At 43.4% G+C, this 15,283-nt stretch overlaps 36 non-coding genes across 36 annotated transcripts; all 36 read left to right on the plus strand.

Annotated features, from left to right (window-relative positions):
* Window positions 1-136: 136 nt before the first annotated feature.
* LOC118942381 lies at window positions 137-255 on the plus strand. Its single transcript, XR_005038332.1, has one exon. It is a non-coding gene; the product is annotated as a 5S ribosomal RNA (ribosomal RNA).
* A 260-nt stretch (window positions 256-515) lies between these two features.
* On the plus strand, window positions 516-634 carry LOC118942382. Its single transcript, XR_005038333.1, has one exon. It is a non-coding gene; the product is annotated as a 5S ribosomal RNA (ribosomal RNA).
* Window positions 635-894: 260 nt separating this feature from the next.
* On the plus strand, window positions 895-1,013 carry LOC118942383. Its single transcript, XR_005038334.1, has one exon. It is a non-coding gene; the product is annotated as a 5S ribosomal RNA (ribosomal RNA).
* A 260-nt stretch (window positions 1,014-1,273) lies between these two features.
* On the plus strand, window positions 1,274-1,392 carry LOC118942384. The gene has a single exon (XR_005038335.1). It is a non-coding gene; the product is annotated as a 5S ribosomal RNA (ribosomal RNA).
* A 260-nt stretch (window positions 1,393-1,652) lies between these two features.
* On the plus strand, window positions 1,653-1,771 carry LOC118942385. Its single transcript, XR_005038336.1, has one exon. It is a non-coding gene; the product is annotated as a 5S ribosomal RNA (ribosomal RNA).
* A 260-nt stretch (window positions 1,772-2,031) lies between these two features.
* On the plus strand, window positions 2,032-2,150 carry LOC118942386. The gene has a single exon (XR_005038337.1). It is a non-coding gene; the product is annotated as a 5S ribosomal RNA (ribosomal RNA).
* A 260-nt stretch (window positions 2,151-2,410) lies between these two features.
* LOC118942387 lies at window positions 2,411-2,529 on the plus strand. The gene has a single exon (XR_005038338.1). It is a non-coding gene; the product is annotated as a 5S ribosomal RNA (ribosomal RNA).
* A 260-nt stretch (window positions 2,530-2,789) lies between these two features.
* LOC118942388 lies at window positions 2,790-2,908 on the plus strand. The gene has a single exon (XR_005038339.1). It is a non-coding gene; the product is annotated as a 5S ribosomal RNA (ribosomal RNA).
* Window positions 2,909-3,168: 260 nt separating this feature from the next.
* LOC118942390 lies at window positions 3,169-3,287 on the plus strand. Its single transcript, XR_005038341.1, has one exon. It is a non-coding gene; the product is annotated as a 5S ribosomal RNA (ribosomal RNA).
* Window positions 3,288-3,547: 260 nt separating this feature from the next.
* LOC118942391 lies at window positions 3,548-3,666 on the plus strand. Its single transcript, XR_005038342.1, has one exon. It is a non-coding gene; the product is annotated as a 5S ribosomal RNA (ribosomal RNA).
* Window positions 3,667-3,926: 260 nt separating this feature from the next.
* Window positions 3,927-4,045, plus strand: LOC118942392. Its single transcript, XR_005038343.1, has one exon. It is a non-coding gene; the product is annotated as a 5S ribosomal RNA (ribosomal RNA).
* A 260-nt stretch (window positions 4,046-4,305) lies between these two features.
* LOC118942393 lies at window positions 4,306-4,424 on the plus strand. Its single transcript, XR_005038344.1, has one exon. It is a non-coding gene; the product is annotated as a 5S ribosomal RNA (ribosomal RNA).
* Window positions 4,425-4,684: 260 nt separating this feature from the next.
* LOC118942394 lies at window positions 4,685-4,803 on the plus strand. Its single transcript, XR_005038345.1, has one exon. It is a non-coding gene; the product is annotated as a 5S ribosomal RNA (ribosomal RNA).
* Window positions 4,804-5,063: 260 nt separating this feature from the next.
* LOC118942395 lies at window positions 5,064-5,182 on the plus strand. The gene has a single exon (XR_005038346.1). It is a non-coding gene; the product is annotated as a 5S ribosomal RNA (ribosomal RNA).
* A 260-nt stretch (window positions 5,183-5,442) lies between these two features.
* On the plus strand, window positions 5,443-5,561 carry LOC118942396. Its single transcript, XR_005038347.1, has one exon. It is a non-coding gene; the product is annotated as a 5S ribosomal RNA (ribosomal RNA).
* Window positions 5,562-5,821: 260 nt separating this feature from the next.
* Window positions 5,822-5,940, plus strand: LOC118942397. The gene has a single exon (XR_005038348.1). It is a non-coding gene; the product is annotated as a 5S ribosomal RNA (ribosomal RNA).
* A 260-nt stretch (window positions 5,941-6,200) lies between these two features.
* On the plus strand, window positions 6,201-6,319 carry LOC118942398. The gene has a single exon (XR_005038349.1). It is a non-coding gene; the product is annotated as a 5S ribosomal RNA (ribosomal RNA).
* Window positions 6,320-6,579: 260 nt separating this feature from the next.
* LOC118942399 lies at window positions 6,580-6,698 on the plus strand. Its single transcript, XR_005038350.1, has one exon. It is a non-coding gene; the product is annotated as a 5S ribosomal RNA (ribosomal RNA).
* A 260-nt stretch (window positions 6,699-6,958) lies between these two features.
* On the plus strand, window positions 6,959-7,077 carry LOC118942401. Its single transcript, XR_005038352.1, has one exon. It is a non-coding gene; the product is annotated as a 5S ribosomal RNA (ribosomal RNA).
* Window positions 7,078-7,337: 260 nt separating this feature from the next.
* Window positions 7,338-7,456, plus strand: LOC118942402. The gene has a single exon (XR_005038353.1). It is a non-coding gene; the product is annotated as a 5S ribosomal RNA (ribosomal RNA).
* Window positions 7,457-7,716: 260 nt separating this feature from the next.
* LOC118942403 lies at window positions 7,717-7,835 on the plus strand. Its single transcript, XR_005038354.1, has one exon. It is a non-coding gene; the product is annotated as a 5S ribosomal RNA (ribosomal RNA).
* Window positions 7,836-8,095: 260 nt separating this feature from the next.
* On the plus strand, window positions 8,096-8,214 carry LOC118942404. The gene has a single exon (XR_005038355.1). It is a non-coding gene; the product is annotated as a 5S ribosomal RNA (ribosomal RNA).
* Window positions 8,215-8,474: 260 nt separating this feature from the next.
* On the plus strand, window positions 8,475-8,593 carry LOC118942405. Its single transcript, XR_005038356.1, has one exon. It is a non-coding gene; the product is annotated as a 5S ribosomal RNA (ribosomal RNA).
* Window positions 8,594-8,853: 260 nt separating this feature from the next.
* Window positions 8,854-8,972, plus strand: LOC118942406. The gene has a single exon (XR_005038357.1). It is a non-coding gene; the product is annotated as a 5S ribosomal RNA (ribosomal RNA).
* Window positions 8,973-9,232: 260 nt separating this feature from the next.
* LOC118942407 lies at window positions 9,233-9,351 on the plus strand. The gene has a single exon (XR_005038358.1). It is a non-coding gene; the product is annotated as a 5S ribosomal RNA (ribosomal RNA).
* A 260-nt stretch (window positions 9,352-9,611) lies between these two features.
* LOC118942408 lies at window positions 9,612-9,730 on the plus strand. The gene has a single exon (XR_005038359.1). It is a non-coding gene; the product is annotated as a 5S ribosomal RNA (ribosomal RNA).
* A 260-nt stretch (window positions 9,731-9,990) lies between these two features.
* On the plus strand, window positions 9,991-10,109 carry LOC118942409. Its single transcript, XR_005038360.1, has one exon. It is a non-coding gene; the product is annotated as a 5S ribosomal RNA (ribosomal RNA).
* A 260-nt stretch (window positions 10,110-10,369) lies between these two features.
* LOC118942410 lies at window positions 10,370-10,488 on the plus strand. Its single transcript, XR_005038361.1, has one exon. It is a non-coding gene; the product is annotated as a 5S ribosomal RNA (ribosomal RNA).
* Window positions 10,489-10,748: 260 nt separating this feature from the next.
* On the plus strand, window positions 10,749-10,867 carry LOC118942413. Its single transcript, XR_005038363.1, has one exon. It is a non-coding gene; the product is annotated as a 5S ribosomal RNA (ribosomal RNA).
* Window positions 10,868-11,127: 260 nt separating this feature from the next.
* LOC118942414 lies at window positions 11,128-11,246 on the plus strand. Its single transcript, XR_005038364.1, has one exon. It is a non-coding gene; the product is annotated as a 5S ribosomal RNA (ribosomal RNA).
* Window positions 11,247-11,506: 260 nt separating this feature from the next.
* Window positions 11,507-11,625, plus strand: LOC118942415. Its single transcript, XR_005038365.1, has one exon. It is a non-coding gene; the product is annotated as a 5S ribosomal RNA (ribosomal RNA).
* Window positions 11,626-11,885: 260 nt separating this feature from the next.
* On the plus strand, window positions 11,886-12,004 carry LOC118942416. The gene has a single exon (XR_005038366.1). It is a non-coding gene; the product is annotated as a 5S ribosomal RNA (ribosomal RNA).
* A 260-nt stretch (window positions 12,005-12,264) lies between these two features.
* On the plus strand, window positions 12,265-12,383 carry LOC118942417. Its single transcript, XR_005038367.1, has one exon. It is a non-coding gene; the product is annotated as a 5S ribosomal RNA (ribosomal RNA).
* A 260-nt stretch (window positions 12,384-12,643) lies between these two features.
* On the plus strand, window positions 12,644-12,762 carry LOC118942419. Its single transcript, XR_005038369.1, has one exon. It is a non-coding gene; the product is annotated as a 5S ribosomal RNA (ribosomal RNA).
* Window positions 12,763-12,939: 177 nt separating this feature from the next.
* On the plus strand, window positions 12,940-13,058 carry LOC118942425. The gene has a single exon (XR_005038375.1). It is a non-coding gene; the product is annotated as a 5S ribosomal RNA (ribosomal RNA).
* A 2,064-nt stretch (window positions 13,059-15,122) lies between these two features.
* LOC118942462 lies at window positions 15,123-15,238 on the plus strand. The gene has a single exon (XR_005038399.1). It is a non-coding gene; the product is annotated as a U5 spliceosomal RNA (small nuclear RNA).
* The last annotated feature ends 45 nt before the right edge of the window (window positions 15,239-15,283 follow it).

Genomic DNA, 15,283 nt, shown 5'->3' on the forward strand with positions numbered 1-15,283 from the left:
CAAATTATGGCTACAGTATATGCAATTTCTTCCACTTTTTGAGTGACACAAAGATGCTTATCTAAATGGTGAAAATGCAACAGCTGTTAATCAGGCTCACTTTGACTTTACATAGTGCAGCAAGAGATTGTTTCTCGCTTACGGCCACACCGGCCTGAGTACGCCTGATCTCGTCTGATCTCGGAAGCTAAGCAGGGTCGGGCCTGGTTAGTACTTGGATGGGAGACCGCCTAGGAATACCAGGTGCTGTAAGCTTTTTGTCACTGCCTTGTGGAATTTCAACTCTTTGTCCGTTTTTTCCCACAAGGCTGAAATATGTGCCCTCGCTTTGAAATAAGTAAGCAAGGTTAGTTTGCATTTCATCCAACAATCTGTGCTACAAATTATGGCTACAGTATATGCAATTTCTTCCACTTTTTGAGTGACACAAAGATGCTTATCTAAATGGTGAAAATGCAACAGCTGTTAATCAGGCTCACTTTGACTTTACATAGTGCAGCAAGAGATTGTTTCTCGCTTACGGCCACACCGGCCTGAGTACGCCTGATCTCGTCTGATCTCGGAAGCTAAGCAGGGTCGGGCCTGGTTAGTACTTGGATGGGAGACCGCCTAGGAATACCAGGTGCTGTAAGCTTTTTGTCACTGCCTTGTGGAATTTCAACTCTTTGTCCGTTTTTTCCCACAAGGCTGAAATATGTGCCCTCGCTTTGAAATAAGTAAGCAAGGTTAGTTTGCATTTCATCCAACAATCTGTGCTACAAATTATGGCTACAGTATATGCAATTTCTTCCACTTTTTGAGTGACACAAAGATGCTTATCTAAATGGTGAAAATGCAACAGCTGTTAATCAGGCTCACTTTGACTTTACATAGTGCAGCAAGAGATTGTTTCTCGCTTACGGCCACACCGGCCTGAGTACGCCTGATCTCGTCTGATCTCGGAAGCTAAGCAGGGTCGGGCCTGGTTAGTACTTGGATGGGAGACCGCCTAGGAATACCAGGTGCTGTAAGCTTTTTGTCACTGCCTTGTGGAATTTCAACTCTTTGTCCGTTTTTTCCCACAAGGCTGAAATATGTGCCCTCGCTTTGAAATAAGTAAGCAAGGTTAGTTTGCATTTCATCCAACAATCTGTGCTACAAATTATGGCTACAGTATATGCAATTTCTTCCACTTTTTGAGTGACACAAAGATGCTTATCTAAATGGTGAAAATGCAACAGCTGTTAATCAGGCTCACTTTGACTTTACATAGTGCAGCAAGAGATTGTTTCTCGCTTACGGCCACACCGGCCTGAGTACGCCTGATCTCGTCTGATCTCGGAAGCTAAGCAGGGTCGGGCCTGGTTAGTACTTGGATGGGAGACCGCCTAGGAATACCAGGTGCTGTAAGCTTTTTGTCACTGCCTTGTGGAATTTCAACTCTTTGTCCGTTTTTTCCCACAAGGCTGAAATATGTGCCCTCGCTTTGAAATAAGTAAGCAAGGTTAGTTTGCATTTCATCCAACAATCTGTGCTACAAATTATGGCTACAGTATATGCAATTTCTTCCACTTTTTGAGTGACACAAAGATGCTTATCTAAATGGTGAAAATGCAACAGCTGTTAATCAGGCTCACTTTGACTTTACATAGTGCAGCAAGAGATTGTTTCTCGCTTACGGCCACACCGGCCTGAGTACGCCTGATCTCGTCTGATCTCGGAAGCTAAGCAGGGTCGGGCCTGGTTAGTACTTGGATGGGAGACCGCCTAGGAATACCAGGTGCTGTAAGCTTTTTGTCACTGCCTTGTGGAATTTCAACTCTTTGTCCGTTTTTTCCCACAAGGCTGAAATATGTGCCCTCGCTTTGAAATAAGTAAGCAAGGTTAGTTTGCATTTCATCCAACAATCTGTGCTACAAATTATGGCTACAGTATATGCAATTTCTTCCACTTTTTGAGTGACACAAAGATGCTTATCTAAATGGTGAAAATGCAACAGCTGTTAATCAGGCTCACTTTGACTTTACATAGTGCAGCAAGAGATTGTTTCTCGCTTACGGCCACACCGGCCTGAGTACGCCTGATCTCGTCTGATCTCGGAAGCTAAGCAGGGTCGGGCCTGGTTAGTACTTGGATGGGAGACCGCCTAGGAATACCAGGTGCTGTAAGCTTTTTGTCACTGCCTTGTGGAATTTCAACTCTTTGTCCGTTTTTTCCCACAAGGCTGAAATATGTGCCCTCGCTTTGAAATAAGTAAGCAAGGTTAGTTTGCATTTCATCCAACAATCTGTGCTACAAATTATGGCTACAGTATATGCAATTTCTTCCACTTTTTGAGTGACACAAAGATGCTTATCTAAATGGTGAAAATGCAACAGCTGTTAATCAGGCTCACTTTGACTTTACATAGTGCAGCAAGAGATTGTTTCTCGCTTACGGCCACACCGGCCTGAGTACGCCTGATCTCGTCTGATCTCGGAAGCTAAGCAGGGTCGGGCCTGGTTAGTACTTGGATGGGAGACCGCCTAGGAATACCAGGTGCTGTAAGCTTTTTGTCACTGCCTTGTGGAATTTCAACTCTTTGTCCGTTTTTTCCCACAAGGCTGAAATATGTGCCCTCGCTTTGAAATAAGTAAGCAAGGTTAGTTTGCATTTCATCCAACAATCTGTGCTACAAATTATGGCTACAGTATATGCAATTTCTTCCACTTTTTGAGTGACACAAAGATGCTTATCTAAATGGTGAAAATGCAACAGCTGTTAATCAGGCTCACTTTGACTTTACATAGTGCAGCAAGAGATTGTTTCTCGCTTACGGCCACACCGGCCTGAGTACGCCTGATCTCGTCTGATCTCGGAAGCTAAGCAGGGTCGGGCCTGGTTAGTACTTGGATGGGAGACCGCCTAGGAATACCAGGTGCTGTAAGCTTTTTGTCACTGCCTTGTGGAATTTCAACTCTTTGTCCGTTTTTTCCCACAAGGCTGAAATATGTGCCCTCGCTTTGAAATAAGTAAGCAAGGTTAGTTTGCATTTCATCCAACAATCTGTGCTACAAATTATGGCTACAGTATATGCAATTTCTTCCACTTTTTGAGTGACACAAAGATGCTTATCTAAATGGTGAAAATGCAACAGCTGTTAATCAGGCTCACTTTGACTTTACATAGTGCAGCAAGAGATTGTTTCTCGCTTACGGCCACACCGGCCTGAGTACGCCTGATCTCGTCTGATCTCGGAAGCTAAGCAGGGTCGGGCCTGGTTAGTACTTGGATGGGAGACCGCCTAGGAATACCAGGTGCTGTAAGCTTTTTGTCACTGCCTTGTGGAATTTCAACTCTTTGTCCGTTTTTTCCCACAAGGCTGAAATATGTGCCCTCGCTTTGAAATAAGTAAGCAAGGTTAGTTTGCATTTCATCCAACAATCTGTGCTACAAATTATGGCTACAGTATATGCAATTTCTTCCACTTTTTGAGTGACACAAAGATGCTTATCTAAATGGTGAAAATGCAACAGCTGTTAATCAGGCTCACTTTGACTTTACATAGTGCAGCAAGAGATTGTTTCTCGCTTACGGCCACACCGGCCTGAGTACGCCTGATCTCGTCTGATCTCGGAAGCTAAGCAGGGTCGGGCCTGGTTAGTACTTGGATGGGAGACCGCCTAGGAATACCAGGTGCTGTAAGCTTTTTGTCACTGCCTTGTGGAATTTCAACTCTTTGTCCGTTTTTTCCCACAAGGCTGAAATATGTGCCCTCGCTTTGAAATAAGTAAGCAAGGTTAGTTTGCATTTCATCCAACAATCTGTGCTACAAATTATGGCTACAGTATATGCAATTTCTTCCACTTTTTGAGTGACACAAAGATGCTTATCTAAATGGTGAAAATGCAACAGCTGTTAATCAGGCTCACTTTGACTTTACATAGTGCAGCAAGAGATTGTTTCTCGCTTACGGCCACACCGGCCTGAGTACGCCTGATCTCGTCTGATCTCGGAAGCTAAGCAGGGTCGGGCCTGGTTAGTACTTGGATGGGAGACCGCCTAGGAATACCAGGTGCTGTAAGCTTTTTGTCACTGCCTTGTGGAATTTCAACTCTTTGTCCGTTTTTTCCCACAAGGCTGAAATATGTGCCCTCGCTTTGAAATAAGTAAGCAAGGTTAGTTTGCATTTCATCCAACAATCTGTGCTACAAATTATGGCTACAGTATATGCAATTTCTTCCACTTTTTGAGTGACACAAAGATGCTTATCTAAATGGTGAAAATGCAACAGCTGTTAATCAGGCTCACTTTGACTTTACATAGTGCAGCAAGAGATTGTTTCTCGCTTACGGCCACACCGGCCTGAGTACGCCTGATCTCGTCTGATCTCGGAAGCTAAGCAGGGTCGGGCCTGGTTAGTACTTGGATGGGAGACCGCCTAGGAATACCAGGTGCTGTAAGCTTTTTGTCACTGCCTTGTGGAATTTCAACTCTTTGTCCGTTTTTTCCCACAAGGCTGAAATATGTGCCCTCGCTTTGAAATAAGTAAGCAAGGTTAGTTTGCATTTCATCCAACAATCTGTGCTACAAATTATGGCTACAGTATATGCAATTTCTTCCACTTTTTGAGTGACACAAAGATGCTTATCTAAATGGTGAAAATGCAACAGCTGTTAATCAGGCTCACTTTGACTTTACATAGTGCAGCAAGAGATTGTTTCTCGCTTACGGCCACACCGGCCTGAGTACGCCTGATCTCGTCTGATCTCGGAAGCTAAGCAGGGTCGGGCCTGGTTAGTACTTGGATGGGAGACCGCCTAGGAATACCAGGTGCTGTAAGCTTTTTGTCACTGCCTTGTGGAATTTCAACTCTTTGTCCGTTTTTTCCCACAAGGCTGAAATATGTGCCCTCGCTTTGAAATAAGTAAGCAAGGTTAGTTTGCATTTCATCCAACAATCTGTGCTACAAATTATGGCTACAGTATATGCAATTTCTTCCACTTTTTGAGTGACACAAAGATGCTTATCTAAATGGTGAAAATGCAACAGCTGTTAATCAGGCTCACTTTGACTTTACATAGTGCAGCAAGAGATTGTTTCTCGCTTACGGCCACACCGGCCTGAGTACGCCTGATCTCGTCTGATCTCGGAAGCTAAGCAGGGTCGGGCCTGGTTAGTACTTGGATGGGAGACCGCCTAGGAATACCAGGTGCTGTAAGCTTTTTGTCACTGCCTTGTGGAATTTCAACTCTTTGTCCGTTTTTTCCCACAAGGCTGAAATATGTGCCCTCGCTTTGAAATAAGTAAGCAAGGTTAGTTTGCATTTCATCCAACAATCTGTGCTACAAATTATGGCTACAGTATATGCAATTTCTTCCACTTTTTGAGTGACACAAAGATGCTTATCTAAATGGTGAAAATGCAACAGCTGTTAATCAGGCTCACTTTGACTTTACATAGTGCAGCAAGAGATTGTTTCTCGCTTACGGCCACACCGGCCTGAGTACGCCTGATCTCGTCTGATCTCGGAAGCTAAGCAGGGTCGGGCCTGGTTAGTACTTGGATGGGAGACCGCCTAGGAATACCAGGTGCTGTAAGCTTTTTGTCACTGCCTTGTGGAATTTCAACTCTTTGTCCGTTTTTTCCCACAAGGCTGAAATATGTGCCCTCGCTTTGAAATAAGTAAGCAAGGTTAGTTTGCATTTCATCCAACAATCTGTGCTACAAATTATGGCTACAGTATATGCAATTTCTTCCACTTTTTGAGTGACACAAAGATGCTTATCTAAATGGTGAAAATGCAACAGCTGTTAATCAGGCTCACTTTGACTTTACATAGTGCAGCAAGAGATTGTTTCTCGCTTACGGCCACACCGGCCTGAGTACGCCTGATCTCGTCTGATCTCGGAAGCTAAGCAGGGTCGGGCCTGGTTAGTACTTGGATGGGAGACCGCCTAGGAATACCAGGTGCTGTAAGCTTTTTGTCACTGCCTTGTGGAATTTCAACTCTTTGTCCGTTTTTTCCCACAAGGCTGAAATATGTGCCCTCGCTTTGAAATAAGTAAGCAAGGTTAGTTTGCATTTCATCCAACAATCTGTGCTACAAATTATGGCTACAGTATATGCAATTTCTTCCACTTTTTGAGTGACACAAAGATGCTTATCTAAATGGTGAAAATGCAACAGCTGTTAATCAGGCTCACTTTGACTTTACATAGTGCAGCAAGAGATTGTTTCTCGCTTACGGCCACACCGGCCTGAGTACGCCTGATCTCGTCTGATCTCGGAAGCTAAGCAGGGTCGGGCCTGGTTAGTACTTGGATGGGAGACCGCCTAGGAATACCAGGTGCTGTAAGCTTTTTGTCACTGCCTTGTGGAATTTCAACTCTTTGTCCGTTTTTTCCCACAAGGCTGAAATATGTGCCCTCGCTTTGAAATAAGTAAGCAAGGTTAGTTTGCATTTCATCCAACAATCTGTGCTACAAATTATGGCTACAGTATATGCAATTTCTTCCACTTTTTGAGTGACACAAAGATGCTTATCTAAATGGTGAAAATGCAACAGCTGTTAATCAGGCTCACTTTGACTTTACATAGTGCAGCAAGAGATTGTTTCTCGCTTACGGCCACACCGGCCTGAGTACGCCTGATCTCGTCTGATCTCGGAAGCTAAGCAGGGTCGGGCCTGGTTAGTACTTGGATGGGAGACCGCCTAGGAATACCAGGTGCTGTAAGCTTTTTGTCACTGCCTTGTGGAATTTCAACTCTTTGTCCGTTTTTTCCCACAAGGCTGAAATATGTGCCCTCGCTTTGAAATAAGTAAGCAAGGTTAGTTTGCATTTCATCCAACAATCTGTGCTACAAATTATGGCTACAGTATATGCAATTTCTTCCACTTTTTGAGTGACACAAAGATGCTTATCTAAATGGTGAAAATGCAACAGCTGTTAATCAGGCTCACTTTGACTTTACATAGTGCAGCAAGAGATTGTTTCTCGCTTACGGCCACACCGGCCTGAGTACGCCTGATCTCGTCTGATCTCGGAAGCTAAGCAGGGTCGGGCCTGGTTAGTACTTGGATGGGAGACCGCCTAGGAATACCAGGTGCTGTAAGCTTTTTGTCACTGCCTTGTGGAATTTCAACTCTTTGTCCGTTTTTTCCCACAAGGCTGAAATATGTGCCCTCGCTTTGAAATAAGTAAGCAAGGTTAGTTTGCATTTCATCCAACAATCTGTGCTACAAATTATGGCTACAGTATATGCAATTTCTTCCACTTTTTGAGTGACACAAAGATGCTTATCTAAATGGTGAAAATGCAACAGCTGTTAATCAGGCTCACTTTGACTTTACATAGTGCAGCAAGAGATTGTTTCTCGCTTACGGCCACACCGGCCTGAGTACGCCTGATCTCGTCTGATCTCGGAAGCTAAGCAGGGTCGGGCCTGGTTAGTACTTGGATGGGAGACCGCCTAGGAATACCAGGTGCTGTAAGCTTTTTGTCACTGCCTTGTGGAATTTCAACTCTTTGTCCGTTTTTTCCCACAAGGCTGAAATATGTGCCCTCGCTTTGAAATAAGTAAGCAAGGTTAGTTTGCATTTCATCCAACAATCTGTGCTACAAATTATGGCTACAGTATATGCAATTTCTTCCACTTTTTGAGTGACACAAAGATGCTTATCTAAATGGTGAAAATGCAACAGCTGTTAATCAGGCTCACTTTGACTTTACATAGTGCAGCAAGAGATTGTTTCTCGCTTACGGCCACACCGGCCTGAGTACGCCTGATCTCGTCTGATCTCGGAAGCTAAGCAGGGTCGGGCCTGGTTAGTACTTGGATGGGAGACCGCCTAGGAATACCAGGTGCTGTAAGCTTTTTGTCACTGCCTTGTGGAATTTCAACTCTTTGTCCGTTTTTTCCCACAAGGCTGAAATATGTGCCCTCGCTTTGAAATAAGTAAGCAAGGTTAGTTTGCATTTCATCCAACAATCTGTGCTACAAATTATGGCTACAGTATATGCAATTTCTTCCACTTTTTGAGTGACACAAAGATGCTTATCTAAATGGTGAAAATGCAACAGCTGTTAATCAGGCTCACTTTGACTTTACATAGTGCAGCAAGAGATTGTTTCTCGCTTACGGCCACACCGGCCTGAGTACGCCTGATCTCGTCTGATCTCGGAAGCTAAGCAGGGTCGGGCCTGGTTAGTACTTGGATGGGAGACCGCCTAGGAATACCAGGTGCTGTAAGCTTTTTGTCACTGCCTTGTGGAATTTCAACTCTTTGTCCGTTTTTTCCCACAAGGCTGAAATATGTGCCCTCGCTTTGAAATAAGTAAGCAAGGTTAGTTTGCATTTCATCCAACAATCTGTGCTACAAATTATGGCTACAGTATATGCAATTTCTTCCACTTTTTGAGTGACACAAAGATGCTTATCTAAATGGTGAAAATGCAACAGCTGTTAATCAGGCTCACTTTGACTTTACATAGTGCAGCAAGAGATTGTTTCTCGCTTACGGCCACACCGGCCTGAGTACGCCTGATCTCGTCTGATCTCGGAAGCTAAGCAGGGTCGGGCCTGGTTAGTACTTGGATGGGAGACCGCCTAGGAATACCAGGTGCTGTAAGCTTTTTGTCACTGCCTTGTGGAATTTCAACTCTTTGTCCGTTTTTTCCCACAAGGCTGAAATATGTGCCCTCGCTTTGAAATAAGTAAGCAAGGTTAGTTTGCATTTCATCCAACAATCTGTGCTACAAATTATGGCTACAGTATATGCAATTTCTTCCACTTTTTGAGTGACACAAAGATGCTTATCTAAATGGTGAAAATGCAACAGCTGTTAATCAGGCTCACTTTGACTTTACATAGTGCAGCAAGAGATTGTTTCTCGCTTACGGCCACACCGGCCTGAGTACGCCTGATCTCGTCTGATCTCGGAAGCTAAGCAGGGTCGGGCCTGGTTAGTACTTGGATGGGAGACCGCCTAGGAATACCAGGTGCTGTAAGCTTTTTGTCACTGCCTTGTGGAATTTCAACTCTTTGTCCGTTTTTTCCCACAAGGCTGAAATATGTGCCCTCGCTTTGAAATAAGTAAGCAAGGTTAGTTTGCATTTCATCCAACAATCTGTGCTACAAATTATGGCTACAGTATATGCAATTTCTTCCACTTTTTGAGTGACACAAAGATGCTTATCTAAATGGTGAAAATGCAACAGCTGTTAATCAGGCTCACTTTGACTTTACATAGTGCAGCAAGAGATTGTTTCTCGCTTACGGCCACACCGGCCTGAGTACGCCTGATCTCGTCTGATCTCGGAAGCTAAGCAGGGTCGGGCCTGGTTAGTACTTGGATGGGAGACCGCCTAGGAATACCAGGTGCTGTAAGCTTTTTGTCACTGCCTTGTGGAATTTCAACTCTTTGTCCGTTTTTTCCCACAAGGCTGAAATATGTGCCCTCGCTTTGAAATAAGTAAGCAAGGTTAGTTTGCATTTCATCCAACAATCTGTGCTACAAATTATGGCTACAGTATATGCAATTTCTTCCACTTTTTGAGTGACACAAAGATGCTTATCTAAATGGTGAAAATGCAACAGCTGTTAATCAGGCTCACTTTGACTTTACATAGTGCAGCAAGAGATTGTTTCTCGCTTACGGCCACACCGGCCTGAGTACGCCTGATCTCGTCTGATCTCGGAAGCTAAGCAGGGTCGGGCCTGGTTAGTACTTGGATGGGAGACCGCCTAGGAATACCAGGTGCTGTAAGCTTTTTGTCACTGCCTTGTGGAATTTCAACTCTTTGTCCGTTTTTTCCCACAAGGCTGAAATATGTGCCCTCGCTTTGAAATAAGTAAGCAAGGTTAGTTTGCATTTCATCCAACAATCTGTGCTACAAATTATGGCTACAGTATATGCAATTTCTTCCACTTTTTGAGTGACACAAAGATGCTTATCTAAATGGTGAAAATGCAACAGCTGTTAATCAGGCTCACTTTGACTTTACATAGTGCAGCAAGAGATTGTTTCTCGCTTACGGCCACACCGGCCTGAGTACGCCTGATCTCGTCTGATCTCGGAAGCTAAGCAGGGTCGGGCCTGGTTAGTACTTGGATGGGAGACCGCCTAGGAATACCAGGTGCTGTAAGCTTTTTGTCACTGCCTTGTGGAATTTCAACTCTTTGTCCGTTTTTTCCCACAAGGCTGAAATATGTGCCCTCGCTTTGAAATAAGTAAGCAAGGTTAGTTTGCATTTCATCCAACAATCTGTGCTACAAATTATGGCTACAGTATATGCAATTTCTTCCACTTTTTGAGTGACACAAAGATGCTTATCTAAATGGTGAAAATGCAACAGCTGTTAATCAGGCTCACTTTGACTTTACATAGTGCAGCAAGAGATTGTTTCTCGCTTACGGCCACACCGGCCTGAGTACGCCTGATCTCGTCTGATCTCGGAAGCTAAGCAGGGTCGGGCCTGGTTAGTACTTGGATGGGAGACCGCCTAGGAATACCAGGTGCTGTAAGCTTTTTGTCACTGCCTTGTGGAATTTCAACTCTTTGTCCGTTTTTTCCCACAAGGCTGAAATATGTGCCCTCGCTTTGAAATAAGTAAGCAAGGTTAGTTTGCATTTCATCCAACAATCTGTGCTACAAATTATGGCTACAGTATATGCAATTTCTTCCACTTTTTGAGTGACACAAAGATGCTTATCTAAATGGTGAAAATGCAACAGCTGTTAATCAGGCTCACTTTGACTTTACATAGTGCAGCAAGAGATTGTTTCTCGCTTACGGCCACACCGGCCTGAGTACGCCTGATCTCGTCTGATCTCGGAAGCTAAGCAGGGTCGGGCCTGGTTAGTACTTGGATGGGAGACCGCCTAGGAATACCAGGTGCTGTAAGCTTTTTGTCACTGCCTTGTGGAATTTCAACTCTTTGTCCGTTTTTTCCCACAAGGCTGAAATATGTGCCCTCGCTTTGAAATAAGTAAGCAAGGTTAGTTTGCATTTCATCCAACAATCTGTGCTACAAATTATGGCTACAGTATATGCAATTTCTTCCACTTTTTGAGTGACACAAAGATGCTTATCTAAATGGTGAAAATGCAACAGCTGTTAATCAGGCTCACTTTGACTTTACATAGTGCAGCAAGAGATTGTTTCTCGCTTACGGCCACACCGGCCTGAGTACGCCTGATCTCGTCTGATCTCGGAAGCTAAGCAGGGTCGGGCCTGGTTAGTACTTGGATGGGAGACCGCCTAGGAATACCAGGTGCTGTAAGCTTTTTGTCACTGCCTTGTGGAATTTCAACTCTTTGTCCGTTTTTTCCCACAAGGCTGAAATATGTGCCCTCGCTTTGAAATAAGTAAGCAAGGTTAGTTTGCATTTCATCCAACAATCTGTGCTACAAATTATGGCTACAGTATATGCAATTTCTTCCACTTTTTGAGTGACACAAAGATGCTTATCTAAATGGTGAAAATGCAACAGCTGTTAATCAGGCTCACTTTGACTTTACATAGTGCAGCAAGAGATTGTTTCTCGCTTACGGCCACACCGGCCTGAGTACGCCTGATCTCGTCTGATCTCGGAAGCTAAGCAGGGTCGGGCCTGGTTAGTACTTGGATGGGAGACCGCCTAGGAATACCAGGTGCTGTAAGCTTTTTGTCACTGCCTTGTGGAATTTCAACTCTTTGTCCGTTTTTTCCCACAAGGCTGAAATATGTGCCCTCGCTTTGAAATAAGTAAGCAAGGTTAGTTTGCATTTCATCCAACAATCTGTGCTACAAATTATGGCTACAGTATATGCAATTTCTTCCACTTTTTGAGTGACACAAAGATGCTTATCTAAATGGTGAAAATGCAACAGCTGTTAATCAGGCTCACTTTGACTTTACATAGTGCAGCAAGAGATTGTTTCTCGCTTACGGCCACACCGGCCTGAGTACGCCTGATCTCGTCTGATCTCGGAAGCTAAGCAGGGTCGGGCCTGGTTAGTACTTGGATGGGAGACCGCCTAGGAATACCAGGTGCTGTAAGCTTTTTGTCACTGCCTTGTGGAATTTCAACTCTTTGTCCGTTTTTTCCCACAAGGCTGAAATATGTGCCCTCGCTTTGAAATAAGTAAGCAAGGTTAGTTTGCATTTCATCCAACAATCTGTGCTACAAATTATGGCTACAGTATATGCAATTTCTTCCACTTTTTGAGTGACACAAAGATGCTTATCTAAATGGTGAAAATGCAACAGCTGTTAATCAGGCTCACTTTGACTTTACATAGTGCAGCAAGAGATTGTTTCTCGCTTACGGCCACACCGGCCTGAGTACGCCTGATCTCGTCTGATCTCGGAAGCTAAGCAGGGTCGGGCCTGGTTAGTACTTGGATGGGAGACCGCCTAGGAATACCAGGTGCTGTAAGCTTTTTGTCACTGCCTTGTGGAATTTCAACTCTTTGTCCGTTTTTTCCCACAAGGCTGAAATATGTGCCCTCGCTTTGAAATAAGTAAGCAAGGTTAGTTTGCATTTCATCCAACAATCTGTGCTACAAATTATGGCTACAGTATATGCAATTTCTTCCACTTTTTGAGTGACACAAAGATGCTTATCTAAATGGTGAAAATGCAACAGCTGTTAATCAGGCTCACTTTGACTTTACATAGTGCAGCAAGAGATTGTTTCTCGCTTACGGCCACACCGGCCTGAGTACGCCTGATCTCGTCTGATCTCGGAAGCTAAGCAGGGTCGGGCCTGGTTAGTACTTGGATGGGAGACCGCCTAGGAATACCAGGTGCTGTAAGCTTTTTGTCACTGCCTTGTGGAATTTCAACTCTTTGTCCGTTTTTTCCCACAAGGCTGAAATATGTGCCCTCGCTTTGAAATAAGTAAGCAAGGTTAGTTTGCATTTCATCCAACAATCTGTGCTACAAATTATGGCTACAGTATATGCAATTTCTTCCACTTTTTGAGATTGCCTTTTGCTTACGGCCACACCGGCCTGAGTACGCCTGATCTTGTCCGATCTCGGAAGCTAAGCAGGGTCGGGCCTGGTTAGTACTTGGATGGGAGACCGCCTGGGAATACCAGGTGCTGTAAGCTTTTTGTCACTGCCTTGTGGAATTTCAACTCTTTGTCTGTTTTTTCCCACAAGGCTGAAATATGTGCCCTCGCTTTGAAATAAGTAAGCAAGGTTAGTTTGTATTTCATCCAACAATCTGTGCTACAAATTATGGCTACAGTATATGCAATTTCTTCGACTTTTTGAGATTGCCATTCGCTTACGGCACTTTGCTTGTCTGATGGTTCGTCTGAGGACATAACAATATTTCTTATAGGCTTCTGGATTAGTGTACCGCTCCTTGAAAGCGGAAGCTCTAGGCTTTAGCTCGATGTGGATGTTGCCTGTAATCCATGGCTTCTGGTTGAGATATGTACGAACGGCCACTGTGGGGACGATGTCGTCGATGCACTTATTGATGAAGCCGATGACTGAGGTGGTATACTCTTCAATGCCACTGGATGAATCTCAGAACATATTCCAGTCTGTGCTAGCCAAACAGTTCTGTAGCGTAGCATCTGCGTCATCTGACCACTTCCATATTGAACAAGTCACTGGTACTTACTGCTTCAGTTTTTTCTTGTAAGCAGGAATCAGGAGGATAGATTTATGGTCAGATTAGCCAAATGGAGGGCAGGGGAGAGTTTTGTATTCATCTCTGTGTGTAGAGTTTTTTTACTCTGGTTGCACATCGCAGATCATCAATTTTATTTTCCAATGATTGCATGTTAGCAAGTAGAATTGATGGCAGTGGGAGTTTACTTGCTCGCCTATGGATTCTCAAAAGGCAGCCCGATTAGCGTCCTCTTTTCCTCTGTCTTTTCTTCACGCAAACGACGGGGCTCTAGGCCTGTTCCCGGGAGAGCAGTATATCTTTCTCGTCGGACTCGTTAAAGGAAAAAGCCTCTTCTAGTTAGTGGTGAGTAATCCCAGTTATGATGTCCAGAAGTAATTTTTGGTCATAAGAGACGGTATCCGCAACATTATGTACAAAATAAGTGAATAAATAAATGACAAACAACGCAAAAAAACTAACAAAATAGCACAATTGGTTAGGGGCATGTAAACGTCAGCCATCTTCTTCGGCGCCATCTTAACACTGCTGACATATCAAAGTGTTCATATTGGAACAAAAAGTGGAAATAAAGGTCAGTGAGGCTGTGTTAAGGCACAATAATTCTGACCTTTATTCACTTATTAGTCTTTTTACCAATCATATCAGCTCTAAAAAAAAGATCTGAGGTGAATTGGGCTGCCTGTCTAAACACAGCCGTAGTAACACCTTTTTCTTGAACAAAATGTTTTACTACAGGTGACAGGTGTCTTTCTCTACACTGGAGTGGCCTAGTGAGATTTGACATCGGGATATAGATAGCCCTACTACGTCTTATATTCGTCATGTGAATTGTATGTAACCAGGATATTTTTATTTATTTTTGTCGCCTTGTCTTAAATCTGTTTTATTTTTAAAATGTTCATTCTCTTTTACTTTTAATACAGTTTTTGATGTATACATTTAGTTTAAATGTGTCAAACTCTTGTCTGTTGTAATTTTTGTAAATCGTGCATACATCAAAATGTACATTTGTATACATTTATACCTCTGCTCTAATAAAACATATTTGAAACTAAATGTATTATTCAAAACTTTCCAAGTTCTCATGGGGATTATTATTCTTTGCAAAAGAACCTGTTGTTGTTTACTTTTTACATTGCCATTTTTGTCTTTGGAACTGAAGCTGTCTTTTAATTATTATTCATGGTTGATTCCAGAACCTCTGACACGCTCTAATGTAACGTAAGGCGAAATCAGCACAAGAGTGCCACCTACCAACAAGATTCGCTAGTCAACTGCGCATGCGTAGGAAGTTACCCATCATGCATCTTAATCGTGAAATAATGAAATAATTTTCGATTTGAACGGTAATATTTTAAAACAGGAATATAATTGTACTATTTTAATATTCTGCGATGCATTCCTATGGCTGGACACATTGAACAGGGCACGGGCACAAATTTGGTTCTAGGTGCCGAGATTAGTTTTACCGCAATAGGGAATGTCATGTCCTTGAATCCCTTCCCAATTTTACCTTTTCAATGGCAGTACACTCTGGTTTCTCTTCAGATCGCATAAATCTTTCGCCTTTTACTAAAGATTTCCGTGGAGAGGAACATTATGAGTATCAACTAATTTTTTGATGCCCTGCTTTACCGCGGGGCTTCCTTTCATTGTGAAAGAAATCCTTGACGTTTTGTTTGCCGCTAC

The sequence above is a fragment of the Oncorhynchus mykiss genome, chromosome 20 (assembly GCF_013265735.2).
Source record: "Oncorhynchus mykiss isolate Arlee chromosome 20, USDA_OmykA_1.1, whole genome shotgun sequence".
NCBI lineage: Eukaryota > Metazoa > Chordata > Actinopteri > Salmoniformes > Salmonidae > Oncorhynchus > Oncorhynchus mykiss.